The sequence below is a fragment of the Eubalaena glacialis genome, chromosome 1 (assembly GCF_028564815.1).
Source record: "Eubalaena glacialis isolate mEubGla1 chromosome 1, mEubGla1.1.hap2.+ XY, whole genome shotgun sequence".
Classification (NCBI taxonomy): Eukaryota; Metazoa; Chordata; class Mammalia; order Artiodactyla; family Balaenidae; genus Eubalaena; species Eubalaena glacialis.
Window position 1 is genome coordinate 211,858,412 of NC_083716.1, and position 20,687 is coordinate 211,879,098.

Below are 20,687 nucleotides of genomic sequence, written 5' to 3' on the forward strand. Positions count from 1 at the left end.
TAAAATAAAAATAAAAATCAACTGGGAAGTTTAAGAAAATACCTTCTGCCTATGTTCCATGCACTTTGCCTGCCCCTACAGAGAAATTAATGTGGCATTGCTTGGAGCCTGAGCATGATATTTTTTTTCCATTGTGGTAAGAAACATATAACATAAAATTTACCATTCTAATCATTTTAAAGTACACAGTGAAGTAGTGTTAAGTATATTCACATTGTTGTGTAATGGATCTCCACTTTGCTTACACTAGTGTCATAGTGGGTAAGTATCAGCCACAGTCTGTAGGTGGCTAAACTCTTGGTCTTATGCTTTGCTATTTGAAAATGGGTTCATTTTGTGTCTACATTGCAAAAGTTTAGCAGTGTAGATATCTGTTTTTCCCTCAGCATTTTGAAGACATTACTTCACTGGCTTCTTTGTAGCATCTAATATTTCTGATGGGAAGACTGTTGCTTAGCTGCACATAATCTGTCTTTTATCTATGATAGCTCTTAAGATTTTCTTGTGATTCTTGATGTTTTGCACTCACCCCGTAATGATTTAACTTTGTATCCTTTTGGTATGTAGAACACATTTGATATGAGGATTCAACTCTTTCTCTTCATTTTCTTCTTTTGGGATCCTCACCATCTAACCTCAGTAGCCTTTAGTTATTTACCCATATTTTTCTTTTCTTTGACCATGAACTGGGTGAATTCCTCCCTTCAATTCAGTACTCCTCTCTTCAAATATTTCCAGCCTAAAGTTCATTCTGTCTATTGACTTTTAAATTTTAATGTCTATTTTTTTATTTCTATTTGTTTCTTTTTCAGATCCACCTGTTTCTTGTTTCACTATTGATTATTTTGGTTTCATATTTTTTTGTTTTTTTTTATTGGAAAGGTTATCTTCATTGATTTCTTTGAGCATCATCAGAACATTTACTTTCCAGTTCCTTATCAAACAGTTCCAGAAAATTAATTTTATCTGAAGTGAATTCATGTTCCAACTGGGGAGGTGGGGTTCAAACTCTTTTTTGTTGTTGTTGTTAGATATTTTAATGTGGTTTTGGAATTCTATTTTGCAGAAGGCTCATTTTTAGTAGAAAGTTTTTTAGTCTTTTACTTATTTCTTCTCTTTCCCTTTCCCTCCATGTTCACCCCTTCCTGACAACGTATTTTTTGGCACATAGCACCCACTGGAGTCCCCAGTTTAGAACTGGGTATGTATAGTATTTTGGTATTCCTGACTTACTTTGATATTGTAGGTGTCAGTCTATGGCCATACCACCCTGAACACGCCTGATCTCGTCTGATCTTGGACGCTAAGCAGGGTCGGGTCTGGTTAGCACATGGATGGGAGGGATTGTAGTCATCACAGATTTCTTCACTGCCTCAGGTTGTGTCTTTGAATTCCTGCTTCCCAACATCTGCACTTTCCTGTGAACCCATACCTCTAAGCAATGGGTGAGCCAACTTTTTCTACCAGTTTCATATGACTAGAGAGAGCCCCAGCCCTAATCCTTGTCCTCAGTGTTCTCTGTATGAAGCTGTACCTAAGGGAGCTGAAGCCTTGGACATAGGAATGGAAGACCAGTAGGTATACAGCTGCAATTCTGCTCTCTTCAATGTGGCATTTTTGTTTGTTTCAGTTCCATGGTGGTATTTATATTTATGTTTTTTTAAATTTGTTTATTGAGGTATAGTTACAATATTATATTAGTTTCAGGTGTACAACATAGTGATTCAAAACATTTATAGATTATACTCCATTTAAAGTTTTTATGTAATACTGGCTATATTCCCTGTGCTGTACACTATATCTTTGTACCTTATTTATTTTATACATAATAATTGTACTCCTTAATCCCCTACGTCTATCTTGCTACAAACCCTTCCCCTCTCCCCACTAGTAACCACTAGTTTGTTCTTTATAACTGGGAGTCTTTTTCTGTTTTGCTGTATATGTTTGTTTTATTTTTAGATTCCACATATCAGTGATAACATACAATATTTGTCTTTCTTTGTCTGACTTATTTCACTAAGCATAATACCCTCCAGGCCCATCCATGTTATTGCAAAAGGCAAAATTTCATTCTTCTTTATGGCTGAGTAGTATTCCATTGTTTATATATACACCATATCTTCATTATTCATTCATCTGTTGGTGGACACTTAGGTTGCTTCCATGTCTTAGCTATTATAAATAATGCTGCTATGAACACTGGGGTGCATGTATCTTTTCAAATTAGTGTTTTTGTTTTTTTCAGATGTATACCCAGGAGTGGAATTGCTGGGTCATATGGTAGTTCTATTTTTAGTTTTTTGAGGAACCTCCACACTCTTTTCCACAGTGGCTGCACTAATTTACATTCCCGCCAACAGTGTACAAGAGTTCCCTTTTCTTCAGATCCTCACCAAAATTTATTTGTGGTCTTTTTTTTTTTTTTTTAATTTCTGAGATATACATTTTAAAGTAATAACTAGAATTATGACTTATAACATTATACCAGAACATGTAAGATTTTTAGAAATTTCATGTAATGTCTGAAACATTTATATTAACATATTTCCATACAAATAACCCAATGAAAGTTTAGTATTAGTTGTTTTGTTTGTTTGGTTTTTTTTATACTGCAGGTTCTTCTTAGTCATCAATTTTATACACATCAGTGTATACTTGTCAATCCCAATCGCCCAATTCAGCACACCACCATCCCCACCCCACCGCAGTTTTCCCCCCTTGGTGTCCATATGTCTGTTCTCTACATCTGTGTCTGAACTTCTGCCCTGCAAACTGGTTCATCTGTACCATTTTTCTAGGTTCCACATATATGCGTTAATATACGATATTTGTTTTTCTCTTTCTGACTTACTTCACTCTGTATGACAGTCTCTAGATCTATCCACGTCTCAGCAAATGACTCAATTTCGTTCCTTTTTATGGCTGAGTAATATTCCATTGTATATATGTACCACAACTTCTTTAACCATTCGTCTGTCGATGGGCATTGAGGTTGCTTCCATGACCTGGCTATTGTAAATAGTGCTGCAATGAACATTGGGGTGCATGTGTCTTTTTGAATTATGGTTTTCTCTGGGTATACACCCAGTAGTGGGATTGCTGGATCATATGGTAAATCTATTTTTAGTTTTTTAAGGAACCTCCATACTGTTCTCCATAGTGGCTGTATCAATTTACATTCCCACCAACAGTGCAAGAGGGTTCCCTTTTCTCCACACCCTCTCCAGCATTTGTTGTTTGTAGATTTTCTGATGATGCCCATTCTAACTGGTGTGAGGTGATACCTCATTGTAGTTTTGATTTGCATTTCTCTAATAATTAGTGATGTTGAGCATCTTTTCATGTGCTTCTTGGCCATCTGTATGTCTTTGGAGAAATGTCTATTTAGGTCTTCTGCCCATTTTTGGATTGGGTTGTTTGTTTCTTTAATATTAAGCTGAATGAGCTGTTTATATATTTTGGAGATTAATCCTTTGTCTGTTGATTCGTTTGCAAATATTTTCTCCCATTCTGAGGGTTGTCTTTTCGTCTTGTTTATGGTTTCCTTTGCTGTGCAAAAGCTTTGAAGTTTCATTAGGTCCCATTTGTTTATTTTTGTTTTTATTTCCATTACTCTAGGAGGTGGATCAAAAAAGATCTTGCTGTGATTGATGTCAAAGAGTGTTCTTCCTATGTTTTCCACTAAGAGTTTTATAGTGTCCGGTCTTACATTTAGGTCTCGAATCCATTTTGAGTTTATTTTTGTGTATGGTGTTAGGGAGTGTTCTAATTTCATTCTTTTACATGTAGCTGTCCAGTTTTCCCAGCACCACTTATTGAAGAGACTGTCTTTTCTCCATTGTATATCTTTGCCTCCTTTGTCATAGATTAGTTGACCATAGGTGCGTGGGTTTATCTCTGGGCTTTCTATCCTGTTCCACTGATCTATGTTTCTGTTTTTGTGCCAGTACCATATTGTCTTGATTACTGTAGCTTTGTAGTATAGTCTGAAGTCAGGGAGTCTGATTCCTCCAGCTCCATTTTTTTCCCTCAAGACTGCTTTGGCTATTCGGGGTCTTTTGTGTCTCCATACAAATTTTAAGATGATTTGTTCTAGTTCCGTAAAACATGCCATTGATAATTTGATAGGGATTGCATTGAATCTGTAGATTGCTTTGGGTAGTATAGTCATTTTCACAATATTGATTCTTCCAATCCAAGAACATGGTATATCTCTCCACCTGTTGGTATCATCTTTAATTTCTTTCATCAGTGTCTTATAGTTTTCTGCATACAGGTCTTTTGTCTCCCTAGGTAGGTTTATTCCTAGATATTTTATTCTTTTTGTTGCAGTGGTAAATGGGAATGTTTCCATAATTTCTCTTTCAGATTTTTCATCATTGGTGTATAGGAATGCAAGAGATTTCTGTGCATTAATTTTGTATCCTGCAACTTTACCAAATTCATTGATTAGCTCTAGTAGTTTTCTGGTGGCATTTTTAGGATTCTCTATGTATAGTATCGTGTCATCTGCAAATAGTGACAGTTTTACTTCTTCTTTTCCAATTTGTATTCCTTTTATTTCTTTTTCTTCTCTGATTGCCGTGGCTAGGACTTCCAAAACTATGTTGAATAATAGTGGTGAGAGTGGACATCCTTGTCTCATTCCTGATCTTAGAGGAAATGCTTCCAGTTTTTCACCATTGAGAATGATGTTTGCTGTGGGTTTGTCGTATATGGCCTTTATTATGTTGAGGAAAGTTCCCTCTATGCCCACTTTCTGGAGAGTTTTTATCATAAATGGGTGTTGAATTTTGTCAAAAGCTTTTTCTGCATCTATTGAGATGATCATATGGTTTTTATTTTTCAATTTGTTAATATGGTGTATCACATTGATTGATTTGCGTATATTGAAGAATCCTTGCATCCCTGGGATAAATCCCACTTGATCATGGTGTATGATCCTTTTAATGTGTTGTTGGATTCTGTTTGCCAGTATTTTGTTGAGGATTTTTGCATCTATATTCATCAGTGATATTGGTCTGTAATTTTCTTTTTTTGTAGTATCTTTGTCTGGTTTTGGTATCAGGGTGCTGGTGGCCTCATAGAATGAGTTTGGGAGTGTTCCTTCCTCTGCAATTTTTTGGAGGAGTTTGAGAAGGATGGGTGTTAGCTCTTTTCTAAATGTTTGATAGAATTCACCTGTGAAGCCATCTGGTCCTGGACTTTTGTTTGTTGGAAGATTTTTAATCACAGTTTCAATTTCATTATTTGTGATTGGTCTGTTCATATTTTCTGTTTCTTCCTGGTTCAGTCTTGGAAGGTTATACCTTTCTAAGAATTTGTCCATTTCTTCCAGGTTGTCCATTTTATTGGCATAGAGTTGCTTGTAGTAGTCTCTTAGGATGTTTTGTATTTCTGCGGTGTCTGTTGTAACTTCTCCTTTTTCATTTCTAATTTTATTGACTTGAGTCCTCTCCCTCTTTTTCTTGATGAGTCTGGCTAATGGCTTATCAATTTTGTTTATCTTCTCAGAGAACCAGCTTTTAGTTTTATTGATCTTTGCTATTGTTTTCTTTGTTTCTATTTCATTTATTTCCGCTCTGATCTTTATGATTTCTTTCCTTCTGCTAACTTTGGGTTTTGTTTGTTCTTCTTTCTCTAGTTCCTTTTGGTGTAAGGTTAGATTGTTTACTTGAGATTTTTCTTGTTTCTTTAGGTAGGCTTGTATATCTATAAACTTCCCTCTTAGAACTGCTTTTGCTGCATCCCATAGGTTTTGGATCGTCATGTGTTCATTGTCATTTGTCTCTAGGTATTTTTTGATTTCCTCTTTGATTTCTTCAGTGATCTCTTGGTTATTTAGTAACGTATTGTTTAGCCTCCATGTGTCTGTGTTTTTTACGTTTTTTTCCCTGTAATTCATTTCTAATCTCATAGCGTTGTGGTCAGAAAAGATGCTTGATATGATTTCAATTTTCTTAAGTTTACTGAGGCTTGATTTGTGACCCAAGATGTGATCTATCCTGGAGAATGTTCCGTGCGCACTTGAGAAGAAAGTGTAATCTGCTGTTTTTGGATGGAATGTCCTATAAATATCAATTAAATCTATCTGGTCTATTGTGTCATTTAAAGCTTCTGTTTCCTTATTTATTTTCATTTTGGATGATCTGTCCATTGGTGTAAGTGAGGTGTTAAAGTCCCCCACTCTTATTGAGTTACTGTCGATTTCCTCTTTTATAGCTGTTAGCAGTTGCCTTATGTATTGAGGTGCTCCTATGTTGGGTGCATATATATTTATAATTGTTATATCTTCTTCTTGGATTGATCCCTTGATCATTATATAGTGTCCTTCCTTGTCTCTTGTAACATTCTTTATTTTAAAGTCTATTTTATCTGATATGAGTATAGCTACTCCAGCTTTCTTTTGATTTCCATTTGCATGGAATATCTTTTTCCATCCCCTCACTTTCAGTTTGTATGTGTCCCTAGGTCTGAAGTGGGTCTCTTGTAGACAGCATATATATGGGTCTTGTCTTTGTATCCATTCAGCAAGCCTGTGTCTTTTGGTTGGAGCATTTAATCCATTCACGTTTAAGGTAATTATTGATATGTATGTTCCTATGACCATTTTCTTAATTGTTTTGGGTTTGTTTTTGTAGGTCCTTTTCTTCTCTTGTGTTTCCCACTTAGAGAAGTTCCTTTAGCATTTGTTGTAGAGCTGGTTTGGTGGTGCTGAATTCTCTTAGCTTTTGCTTGTCTGTAAAGCTTTTGATTTCTCCATCAAATCTGAATGAGATCCTTGCCGGGTAGAGTAATCTTGGTTGTAGGTTCTTCCCTTTCATCACTTTAAGTATATCATGCCACTCCCTTCTGGCTTGTAGAGTTTCTGCTGAGAAATCAGCTGTTAACCTTATGGGAGTTCCCTTGTATGTTATTTGTTGTTTTTCCCTTGCTGCTTTCAATAATTTTTCTTTGTCTTTAATTTTTGCCAGTTTGATTACTGTGTGTCTCGGCGTGTTTCTCCTTGGGTTTATCCTGTATGGGACTCGCTGCGCCTCCTGGACTTGGGTGGCTATTTCTTTTCCCATGTTAGGGAAGTTTTCGATTATAATCTCTTCAAATATTTTCTCCGGTCCTTTCTCTCTCTCTTCTCCTTCTGGGACCCCTATAATGCAAATGTTGTTGCGTTTAATGTTGTCCCAGAGGTCTCTTAGGCTGTCTTCATTTCTTTTCATTCTTTTTTCTTTATTCTGTTCCACAGCAGTGAATTCCACCATTCTGTCTTCCAGGTCACTTATCGGTTCTTCTGCCTCAGTTATTCTGCTATTGATTCCTTCTAGTGTAGTTTTCATTTCAGTTATTGTATTGTTCATCTCTCTTTGTTTGTTCTTTAATTCTTCTAGGTCTTTGTTAAACATCTCTTACATCTTCTCAATCTTTGCCTCCATTCTTATTCCGAGGTCCTGGATCATCTTCACTATCATTATTCTGAATTCTTTTTCCGGAAGGTTGCCTATCTCCACTTCATTTAGTTGTTTTTCTGGGGTTTTATCTTGTTCCTTCATCTGGTATGTAGCCCTCTGCCTTTTCATCTTGTCTATCTTTCTGTGAATCCACACACGTGATCTATAGAAGGAGCAGCCTTCTATGAATGTATTTTTTTTTAAACAGCAAATGTTTCTTTCTCACGGTTCTGGAGGCTGGGAAGTCCAAGATCAAGGTGCCAGCAGTGTCTGGTGAGGGACTGCTTCCTGGCTTGTAGACGGCTGTCTTCTCAGTGTATCCTCACGAAGTGGAGAGCAGAGAGCTATTTGTGGTCTTTTTGATGATAGACTTTCTGACAGGTGTGAGGTGATATCTCATTGTGGTTTTGACTCGCATTTCTCTGATGATTAGCAATGTTGAGCATCTTTTCATGTGCCTGTTGATCATCTGTATGTCTTCTTTGGAAAAATGTCTAGTCAGGTCTTCTGCCCTTTTTAAAATTGGGTTGTTTGTTTTTTTTTATATTGAGTTGTATGAGCTGTTTATATATTTTGGCTGTTAACTCCTTATCAGTCATATCATTTGAAAATATTTTCTCCCATTCAGTAGATTGCCTTTTTAAATTTTTTCAACAGTTTCCTTTGCTGTGCAAAAAAGATTTTGAGTTTAATTAGGTCCCATTTGTTTAGTTTTTGCTTTTGTTTCCTTTTTTGAACTCAATTATATCATTTTGATTTTCCCTTTTCATATCCTATTTATTATTACTGTGTTTGGGACAGGTGTGGGCACTAAAGATGGGAGGGTTTTATCAGAGCCTGAAGCTGCTTCACCACTTGACCAGACATCAATCGTTTACTTCTTTGGGACTTATGTGATCAAATATTACTTCATTCCTCTTTTGATTCCTCTTCATACTTCAAACCTCAAAGAACTCTCTCCTCCAGACATTGAATAAATATTCTACTTTGTCTGAAGATTTTACTATTTTATTTTAATCATTAGTTTGAAAATTCTACTTAGAACACATTTTATTATAAAGTATGGAACGAGGAACTTCTTCTTAAAGAGCTAAAATCTTCTCAAAACCATTTATTGAAAAGTCCCTTCTTTTCTCATTATCATTTCCTAAAGTATTATATATAAGATTTATTTCTAAACTATCTTTTCTGTTCCATTAATTTACCTCTCTAGTCATCTTCCAATAGCGTTCTGCTTTAATTATTGCAGCTTTTATATGTTTTAGTATATCAGGCAGACCTAATCCCACTGCATTATTCTTTCTTTTTACAAAATATGTTTTAATTCATGTCTCAATAAACTTTACTTCCTTTTTTTAATTAAAAAATCACATTGGAATTTTTATTAGTATTTGCATTAAACCCACATATTAATTTGAAGAAATTTTGCAGAAGTATGCATGCATTAATTTATCATTTTTTTAAATCTCCCATTAAAATGTTTTTGATTTTCTTTTCATGTCATATTCATCTTTTAAGGTAATTCTAGTTTTTTAATTGCTTTCTCCCCCTTTTCCATTATTTTTAAAATTAGTAATTTGTGGTCCATAGGGCAACTCTATCTTGTTGCTGCTTCCTATGTTGGCTGGCATTTCTATCTCTTTTTTCTTACTAGTGAAAGCATTTAAAGGCATGAATGTAACTGATTCTGAAAGAGTTCCTTGCCCTTTTCAAAAAACTACTTCAAGTTTTATTTGATAAGCTGTTAATAGTTTTTAGTTAAGTAGTTTTTAAGTTTTTATTCCTCACTACAAAAGCTGTAACCCTTAATTACAGGAAATTATGAAAACCCAAGAGAGGGGGAAATTTCAACTTGGAGATGATGTACAGGTTGCTTTATAGATGCCTTTTCTTTGAAGATGTACCTTGAAGAATGGATAATTTGACAGTGGGACTGGGGGAAAAGGAAAGATAGAAGGGCAATCCAGAGGGCAAAAAAGATTTGGAGATAAAAATCTTCAGCATGGCTCACAGGACATTGCTGGGTTCATGGAGTAAGGATGGACATAGATAAGACTGGAGGTGAGTTGAGATGAGATTTTGGAGATCTTGAATGTTAGGCTAAGGAATTTGGCATTTATATTCTGCAGGAAGTGAAAAAAATCCAAGTCCCACTTTTGTCCTTAAAAAATCTCAACTTCCGGAACACACAAAATTCCTGTAAAGCTCTTTTTGTACTACAGCACATAAAAGTACAATGTTATATTTGAGAATCACTATTTGTTCATTTCCTGCAAGACATGTTTGAATGTAAAATGGGAGGAAAAGCCTTGTATTTAAGTTCCTTCCTGATTTTTTTCCCCAAAGGGAAGGGGGAAAGTTACAAATTCATCCTCTACGATTGAACACAAGCAAAACTCCACATCTGTGCCCAACTCTAAAACACAGTCACAGAAATGGCACAATAACTATGAAGTCAGAAAAAGTAGTATATTGCTGGAAGAGCAAATTTATAATCAGTAAAGATTCTTTGTAATGTTATCTGAAACCTGAGAGGTCTGCAGTTTTGGCTGTTTGCCCAGTAAATTGAAAGGACTTTTTTTTTTTTTTAATCTGGGGTTTAATTTTTCTTGGTCTAAGGCCCAATATATCACTAGTGGTGAGTCAGAAGGAATGCCTGAAATAGCTCATGTGCAGCTTTTTACGTTCATGTCTGATCTTCCTTGGATGGCCAGAACTGTTTATTGTTCATCTATTTATTTCACAAAAACCCAGCGAAGTGTTCATATATTAATTGTTTGCTGAATTATATAAAAAGATTTCAACTCATCTGTCAAAAATGTGAGACAACAAATAGCATTGTGTGATGTGTATTTTGATGTGAACTTTAGGCTGGCAGTTAGAATCATAAGTACAAAAGTAACCAAGAAGTTTTCTTATCCCTTTTCCTTGACTGGGAAGAACTTCCCAGTGAATGCTATTAGCCAATGAAGAAAGTTCTGATAAAGATATTTTTTCAAAATAGTAATAGAAAAGTAAAAACACTTACTTACAGAAAATGGTCATCATAAACTAGAAAGACAGAATTACACATGAAATAGTGATATCCATCTTTGGGCATAAGATAGAATCACAGAAGCCCCCTCTCCAAAACTCTTAAAAGAATGAAAAATGTCAGCCAGTAAATAATATGCTAGTGGTGTGCAAACTAAGGCAGACCACAGATTCTGAAGAGTATCCTGAGGTAGAATGAGAGGGTTTTCCCACTTCTCACTTCTACCCTACCCTCTGTAGACCATCATGGGCTCTGGAGCACTCCTCAGAGGTGCCGTTTGTGTTTCTGTAAGAGCTTCTATTGTCCATACACACAGGTACCAAATCAAGAGAGCATGAGAAGCTGGGCACGAAGAGTCCAGGAAAAATTGTTGCTAAAGTTATCATTGACACCAGCCCAAAGAGAATACGTAAAGACCCCTTGCCCTAGGTGTGTTTGTAGGAAGTAAGTTGGTATTGCTCTAAACTAAAGAAACAGATGGGACTCTGGATCATTTCCTCCCTGGAGCTCCTGGACATGCCTTATCTTTTCATCATTGCCATATATCTCCCCTCAACCATTCTTCAGTGCTGGATTAGAAAGTAGCTTAAGACACAGTTCTTAAAGTAGATTGGTGATTGCCAGGGCCTGGGGGGTGGGGGAAATGGGGAGATGTTGGTCAAAGGATACAAACTTCCAGTTATAGGTGAATAAGTTCTGGGGAGCTAATGTCCCAGTTAGCACTACTGTATTGTGTACTTGAAAATTGCTAAGAGAGTAGATCTTAAAAGTTTGCACACCAAATAAATGGTAATCATGTTAGACGATGGATGTGTTAATTAACCTTATTATGGTAATCATTTTGCAATATATATGTATATCATATCATCATATTGTACACCTTAAACTAACGCAACGTTATATGTTAATTATATCTCAATAAAGCTGAAAAAAAAGACATGGCTGTCAATTTCTTATGGTCTTGTGGAGATTCGTTTATTCATTCAATGTATATGCAGCACCTGTGTGCCATGAATATATGACCAGAAGGCAGAGTGTTTGCCAAATGAGTGGTGCAGCTACTATATGCAATGGGATTTAGGAAGCTATCTTTATAAGCCGATGGCCTGGGAAGGCTTTACCAAAGGACTCATGATTTGACTGGGACTTGTGGAATGGGTAGGGTTTGAACTGGAAGAGAAGGAGAAAGTTATAGCTGGAAGTGTGGAGGCATGAGTAGGAGACCTGAGAGAACTCAAGCAAGAAAGTGAGGTTTAGGCCAGGTTGGGAATACCTGGGAGTTAAGAAATATGGGAGGAAAGGGAAAGTGTGGTAGGCAGAATAATGCATGCTAACCCCAGAGATATCCATGACCAAATATGTCAATTTACATGGCAAAAGGGACTTTGCAGATGTGAGTTACAGATCTTGAGTTGGGGAGTTTATCCTGGATTATCTGGGTGGGCACAATGGAATCACAAGGGTCCTTATATATAAGAGGAAGGCAAGAGGGTCAAAGAAGGAGATGTGACCACAGAAGCAGAGCTTGGAGGGATGGAAAGAAGGGGGCCACGAGCCGTGGACGGCAGGCAGCCTCCAGAAGCTGAAAAGGCAAGGAAATTGATTCTCCCCTGGAGACTCCAGAGGGAATACAGTCCTGCCAACACCTTGATCTTAGCCCAGTGAGACCCATGTTAGACTCCTAACCTTCACAACTGTAAGCTATCACAGTGTGTTGTTTCAGACCACTGTGTGTGGTCATTTGTTACAGCAATGACAGGAAACTAATACAAAAGAAAAGTAACATTGAAGAATTAATGTAAAGCACTTCACATTAATCCTTTAAAAAATATTCACAATATCGTAACAAAGCTGGAACTACTCTTACAACCATTTTACCAGGAGGAAAGTGAGGCTTGGAGAGGTTGTGAAGTTGCCCAGGGCCTCACACATAGTAAACTGCAACTTCTCCCGCGGTGGATCCTGAGTGGGGAAAGGGAGTTTGTCCAGAGGTAGGGCAAAAAGAAGTGAGGGGGGAAAAGTGCCAAAGAGAGAGAGAAAGACAAAGAAAAGTGTGTGTGTGTGTTTGTGTCTGTGTGTGTCTGTGTGTCTGTTGCGAGGGTGTCACTAAAGATAAACTTTGTTTACTTCTATCAATACTTCGGCTACGACAGCCAGGCTCAGATGAGTCCCCAGTCTTGGTTGTTTTTAATGAAGGGGCCAGTCAAACGTTTTTCCCATTGATTTGATCTAATCACTTTTCTTTCCAAATGTTAAAATTTGAATTTCCATTTCTTTTAAACAAATCTGTAGAATTATTTAAAGTGAAAATTCTTTTTTCACTGTGGATATCCTGCACCATGTTAAAAATGGATCATTAAAACAAAAATTTTATGCTATGTGAATTATATCTCAATTTTTAAAAAATGTAGACTATTTAGTTAAGATCCCTAGAAGGGATTAAAGTAAATGTTAAAATTTAACCTAAAATCAAAGCTAGAGTCACTTTTTAACCAAAGGTTACCTCCTACACAGCATGTCAAATGAAAATTATCCTGGAAAAGGTGTTGAATTGCCCAGAGTACAGCAATAATCAGGATTAGTCTAGTCTTTACCATTTCTTAGTGAATTCAGTGCAGCCAGTTCTTCCTACAGCGTTGGAGTCCATCACCGTTTCTATTGTTAGGCAACAGACGAGGTTGTTGGCTTGCATTTCAGCCCTAGGTTGTAGGAAAAATACAATTTGAATGTGCACAGTTGACTTGGCAGAAATTAAAGACATATATGTGCAATTTCTCTGTATGATTCAATTCTACTATCTACTTCATACGATTTCATCTAATCCCTTTCCTCACTTCTATTTACTTTATAATTCTACTATCTAGTAGTGAACCATAACATTCCTTCTGTACATAATACATGCCCCTGCAAAAACACAAAATCATAGTTCTTCCACATAGATATACATAACCTTAACATTTTCATATATTTCTTTATAATCATTTTTCCATATTTTTAAACACACTTGAGATCATCATGTACAAATTGTTACACATTTTCAATGTTTTTAGTTTCCTGATATTATAGCTAATGCTGCAGTGGACATATATGAACACAATTCTTGGCCTTTCTGACTGTACTTGTTCATTTTTTAAAATTTTGAAATAACAGGTTTAAATTTTGAAACAATTACAGAAAAGTTGAAAGTACAATTCAAAGAATTTTATTTTCTTTAGTCATTTGAGAGTAAGTTATCAATGCCACATCACCCCTGAATATTTCTCTGTGTGCTTTCCTACAAATAACACTCTCCCACTTAACCACAGAATAACAACCCGAATCCAGAACTTAACATTGATACACTACTACCGTCTAATAATTTATAGTCTCCATTCAAGTTTGGCCAATTGTTCCAATAATTCCTTTATAGCAAAAGCATCCAATTCAGAGTCAGGTATTATATGCAGTTGTCATGTCTCTATATAGTTTCCTATATATTGGAACATTGGTTCAGCCTTTTCTTGATCTCATGGTCTTGACACTCTGGAAGAGTACAGGCCTGTTATTTTTTTATTTTATCAGTTTGGGTTTAATTTATATTTCCTCATGATTAAGCTGAAATTTATTATGAGTATTTGGCAAAAAAAAACAGAACTAATGCTGAGTTTTCCTCTTTGCAGTCTACCAGGTCATATGTGATTTACATTTGTCCCACTACTGATGATGTTCACTTTGACCATTTGATTAAGGTGGTGTCTGCCAGGCTTCTTCATTGTAAAATTACTCTTTTCCCCTTTGTAATTAATAAATACTTTGTGGGGAGGTTCTTTGGAACTACGAAAATATTCTATTTCTCATCAAACTTTTAATTTATTCACTCATTTAGATCAGTATGGACTCATGGATTCATGTTTTATTCATGGATTATAATCCATTGTTATCATTATTTATGTCCACGTTCAGTTTGTCCCCGATTTGGCAACTGGGAGCCTATTCAAGTTGGCTTCTGTGTCCTTTTGACATGTCTTCTTTATTTTTTGAAAACCTCTTTGTTTTCTGGTACAACAAAATATTCTAGGATTGCCTTGTACTTTTCTTGCACCGGCCCTGGAATCAGCCACTTCTCCAAGGAAACTTGATTCCCTTTAGTGGAAAATGGTATTTAGAAGCCAGGACCTGGGTGCTAGATGTATTCATTGCTATTGGGATGTTGCTGGCCAGTAGGCAGCATACAGGTATACACACAGGCAGACATTTCCATCTAGAATTATTTCTCTAGTTATATATTAAAAAGTATAAGTTCACACTGACACACCTAATTCCAGTCCAATATCTTTTTATATTGTTCTCCATTAGGAAAAACCAGGCTTCTATTATCTTTAAAACATTTGCTTATTTGATCAATTTTCTATATATAACTAACTGTAAGTGGATTGAATGGTGGTCCCCAAAATTATATGTCCACATCCTAACCCCTGGAACCTGTGAATGTGACCTTACTTGAAAAACGGGGCTTTGCAGATGTAATTAAGATCTCAAGGTGGGATCATCTTGGATTATCTGGGTGGAACTTAAATCCAATGGCAGGTGTCTTTATAAAATACACACACAGAGAAGAGAGACACACAGAGAGAAGAAGGGAAGGCCATACAAGGACAGAGACAGAGATTGGACTTCTGCAGCCACAAGCCATCTGACGCTGGAAGGATTCTCCCCTAGAGCCTTTGGAGCTAGCATCGCCCTGCAGACACCTTGATTTTCTAAGAACCTTACGCCTTCTCTGCTGCCCCATCTCCCGTGCTAGTGCCCTCTTTCTCTGCTCCAGCTCTGACTCCCCAGCTCAAGCCACTTCCCACCTTCTTCATGGATGCCCTTCTCACCCACTGGAACTCCACACCCAACAGCAGGCCACCCTCTGTGTGGATGCCCTCCTCATAATGTTGCCAGATAAAATACAGGATGTCCAGTTAAATTTGAATTTCAGATAAACTACAAACAATTCATGCAAGATTTGAGACATATTTATACTAAAAAATTTTTCATTGTTTATCTGAAATTCAAATTTAATAGGGTGTCAGGTTTTGTTTTATTGGCTTTTTTTGCCCTTGGCTAAATCTGGCAACCCTACCTCCTTACCCTACTTAGGCTAAGACCTCCACCTCCATGGAATGACCTCTATACTCCACTGGGGCTCTGCATTTGCACAGGGCTGCCCCTCTGATGGGCACCCTTTCCTCTCTGCTCAGATGCTGGTGCCCCATGCCAGGCCATCATGGCTCCTCACACTCCACCCCTACTACCACAGACACATGCCTTGCTTTGTCCCACCTAATAGCTTTAGGACTGAATTGTTTAGGAAGAGAAGAGAAAGGAAGGGAAGGGAATGGAATAGAAGAGGAAGAGAAGTCTGATTATACTTTTCAGTCTGCTTCATATTCTCCCTATAACAGAATAGTTTTTATGTGAAGAAATGGGCTATATTAAGGTTCTCCAGAGAAACAGAACCAATAGGATGGATGAATGGATGGATAGATGGATGGTTAGATAGATAGATAGATAGATAGATAGATAGATAGATAGATAGATAGATAGACTGAAGATATTTATTATATGAATTGGCTCACAGAGTTTTGGTGGCTGAGAAGTCCCGCAATCTGTCCTCTGCAAGCTGGAGAATGAGGAAAGCTGGTGGAATAATTCAGTTTGAGTCCAAAGGCCTGCGAAGCGGAGGGGGGTGTGGGTGGGATGGAAGGGTAGGAGTGGGCACTGCTGTAAGTCCTGGAGTGTGAAGGCCTAAGAACCAGGAGCTTTAATGTCTGGGGGCAGGAGAAGATAGGCATTCAAGCTCAAGAAGAGAAAGCCAAGATTTTGCCCTTGCTTTCCCTTTTTTATCCTGTTTGGACCCTCAGTGGATTGGATGATGCCCACCCACAATGGTGAGGGCAGATCTTTACTCAATCTACTCAACCAAATGCTAATCTCTTTTGGAGACATTCTCACAGACACACCCAGAAATAGTGTTTTACCAGCTACCTGGGCATCCATTAGCCCAGTCTGACATTTTATGATCTAACATAAAATTAATCATCACATTGCCTACGTGAAGAATTGATAGCCCTTTGTCAGTCACTAAATGGAAAATAAATTATGTTTTTTAAGGATTAACTGAGGATAGTGAGATTTAAAAAGACTCAAATGCTAGGAGAAATAGCATTTGAAGGGTGTCCAGTGTCTTATCTTTTGATCTCCTCATCATTTTTCAGATGCTGTCTTTGTTGATGCCTCTCATCTCTTTATATTGTGTCTACTCTGGATTTTTATGAGATTTCTGAATAAGAACCCGTAAGTGCCAAACTCTAAATTTCCCACTTTTTCTCACAACTATCGTTGTCTCAGCCTCAACCAATCCTTTGATTTTAAACAAAAAGTGGGGAAGATTTAAAAGAGATCTAGCAACCAAAATGAAAATAAATAAGGAAACACAAGCTTTAAATGATACATTAAACGAGATGGACGTAATTGATATTTATAGGACATTCCATCCAAAAACAACAGAATACACTTTCTTCTCAAGTGCTCATGGAACATTCTCCAGGATAAATCATATCTTGGGTCACAAATCAAGCCTTGGTAAATTTAAGAAAATTGCAGTCATACCAAGTATCTTTTCCAGCCACAACGCTATGAGACTAGATGTCAATTACAGGAAAAAAATCTGTAAAAAATACAAACACATGGAGGCTAAACAATACACTACTAACTAACCAAGATATCACTGAAGAAATCAAAAAGGAAATCAAAAAATACCTAGAAACAAATGACGATGAAAACAAGACAACCCAAAACCTTTGGGATGCAGCAAAAGCAGTTCTAAGAGGGAAGTTTATAGCAATACAATCCTACCTCAAGAAACAAGAAACATCTCAAATAAACAACCTAACCTTACACCTAAAGCAATTAGAGAAAGAAGAAGAAAAAACCCCCAAAGTTAGCAGAAGGAAAGAAATCATAAAGATCAGATCAGAAATAAATGAAAAAGAAATGAAGGAAAAAATAACAAAGATCAATAAAACTAAAAGCTGGTTCTTTGAGAAGATAAATAACATTGATAAACCATTAGCCAGACTTATCAAGAAAAAAGGGGAGAAGACTCAAATCAATAGAATTAGAAATGAAAAAGAAGTAACAACTGACACTGCAGAAATACAAAGGATCATGAGAGATTACTACAAGCAACTATATGCCAATAAAATGGACAACCTGGAAGAAATGGACAAATTCTTAGAAAAGCACAAGCTTCTGAGACTGAACCAGGAAGAAATAGAAAATATAAACAGACCAATATGAAATTGAAACTGTGGTTAAAAATCTTCCAACAAACAAAAGCCCAGGACCAGATGGCTTCACAGGCGAATTCTATCAAACATTTAGAGAAAAGCTAACACCTATCCTTCTTAAACTCTTCCAAATATAGCAGAGGGAGGAACACTCCCCAAATCATTCTACGAGGCCACCATCACCCTGATACCAAAACCAGACAAAGATGTCACAAAGAAAGAAAACTACAGGCCAATATCACTGATAAACATAGATGTAAAAATCCTCAACAAAATACTAACAAACAGAATCCAACAGCACATTAAAAGGATCATACACCATGATCAAGTGGGGTTTATCCCAGGAATGCAAGGATTCTTCAATATACTCAAATCAATCAATGTCATACACCATATTAACAAATGGAAGGAGAAAAACCATATGATTATCTCAATAGATGCAGAAAAAACTTTCGACAAAATTCAACACCCATTTATGAAAAAACTCTCCAGAAAGTAGGCATACATTCTGAGGGAACTTACCTCAACATAATAAAGGCCATATATGACAAACCCGCAGCCAACATCGTTCTCAATGGTGAAAAACTGAAACCATTTCGTCTAAGATCAGGAACAAGACAAGGTTGTCCACTCTCACCACTATTATTCAACATTGTTTTGGAAGTTTTAGCCACAGCAATCAGAGAAGAAAAAGAAATAAAAGGAATACAAATCAGAAAAGAAGTAAAGCTGTTACTGTTTGCAGATGACATGATACTATACATAGAGAATCCTAAAGATGCTACCAGAAAACTACTAGAGCTAATCAATAAATTTGGTAAAGTAGCAGGATACAAAATTAATGCACAGAAATCTCTTGCATTCCTATACACTAATGATGAAAAATCTGAAAGAGAATTTAAGGAAACACTCCCATTTACCATTGCAACAAAAAGAATAAAATACCTAGGGATAAACCTACCTAAGGAGACAAAAGACCTGTATGCAGAAAATTATAAGACACTGATGAAAGAAATTAAAGATGATACAAACAGATGGAGAGATATACCATGTTCTTGGATTGGAAGAATCAACATTGTGAAAATGACTATACTACCCAAAGCAATCTACAGATTCAATGCAATCCCTATCAAACTACCAATGGCATTTTTCACAGAACTAGAACAAAAAATTTCACAATTTGTATGGAGACACAGAAGACCCCGAATAGCCAAAGCAATCTTGAGAAAGACAAATGGAGCTGGAGGAAATAGGCTCCTGGACTTCAGACTATACTACAAAGCTACAGTAATCAAGACAGTATGGTACGGGCACAAAAACAGAAATACAGATCAATGGAACAGGGTAGAAAGCCCAGAGATAAACCCATGCACATATGGTCACCTTATTTTTGATAAAGGAGGCAAGAATATACAATGGAGAAAAGACAGCCTCTTCAATAAGTGGTGCTGGGAAAATTGGACAGCTACATGTAAAAGAATGAAATTAGAACACTCCCTAACACCGTACACAAAAATAAACTCAAAATGGATTAAAGACCTAAATGTAAGGCCAGACACTACAAAACTCTTAGAGGATATCATAGGCAGAACACGCTATGACATAAATCACAGCAAGATCCTTTTTAACCCAATCCTAGAGAAATGGAAATACATACAAAAATAAACAAATGGGACCTAGTGAAACTTAAAAGCTTTTGCACAGCAAAGGAAACCATAAACAAGATGAAAAGACAACCCTCAGAGTGGGAGAAAATATTTGCAAATGAAGCAACTGACAAAGGATTAATCTCCAAAATTTACAAGCAGCTCATGCAGCTCAATATCAAAAAAGCAGACAACCAATCCAAAAGTGGGCAGAAGACCTAAATAGACATTTCTCCCAAGAAGATATACAGATTGCCAACAAACACATGAAAAGATGCTCAACATCACTAATCATTAGAGAAATGCAAATCAAAACTACAATGAGGTATCACCTCACACTGGTCAGAATGGCCATCATCAAAAAATCTACAAACAATAAATGCTGGAGAGGGTGTGGAGAAAAGGGAACCCTCTAGCACTGTTGGTGGGAATGTAAATTGATACAGCCACTATGGAGAACAGTATGGAGGTTCCTTAGAAAACTAAAAATAGAACTACCCTATAACCCAGCAATCCCACTACTCGGCATATACCCTGAGAAAACCATAATTCCAAAAGAGTCATGTACCACAATGTTCATTGCACCTCTATTTACAATAGCCAGGACATGGAAGCAACTTAAGTGTCCATTGACAGATGAATGGATAAAGAAGATGTGGCACATATATACAATGGAATATTAGTCAGCCATAAAAATAAATGAAATTGAGTTATTTGTAGTGAGGTGGATGGACCTAGAGTCTGTCATACAGAGTGAATAAGTCAGAAAGAGAAAAACAAATACCCTATGCTAACACATATATATGGAATCTAAAAAAAAAAAAATGGTTCTGAAGAACCTAGGGGCAGGACAGGTATAAAGACGCAGACGTAGAGAATGGACTTGAGGACACGGGGAGGGGGAAGGGTAAGCTGGGACAAAGTGAGAGAGTGGCATTGACATATATACACTACCAAATGTAAAATAGATAGCTAGTGGGAAGCAGCCACATAGCACAGGGAGATCAGCTCGGTGCTTTGTGACCACCTAGAGGGGTGGGATAGGGAGGGTGGGAGGGAGACGCAAGAGGGAGGAGATATGGGGATATATGTATATGTATAGCTGATTCACTCTGTTATAAAGCAGAAACTAACACACCATTGTAAAGCAGTTATACTCCAATAAAGATGTTAAAAATAAAATAAATTTTAAAAATTAAAAATAAAAAAATAAGAGATCCAGTATATCTGCTAAATACTGAAA

At 36.7% G+C, this 20,687-nt stretch overlaps 1 protein-coding gene across 1 annotated transcript in view; it reads left to right on the top strand.

The window, feature by feature from the left end:
* LOC133091927 (uncharacterized) overlaps positions 1-20,687 on the top strand; it is a 73,436-nt gene that overhangs the window by 37,494 nt on the left and 15,255 nt on the right. The window lies entirely within an intron of this gene.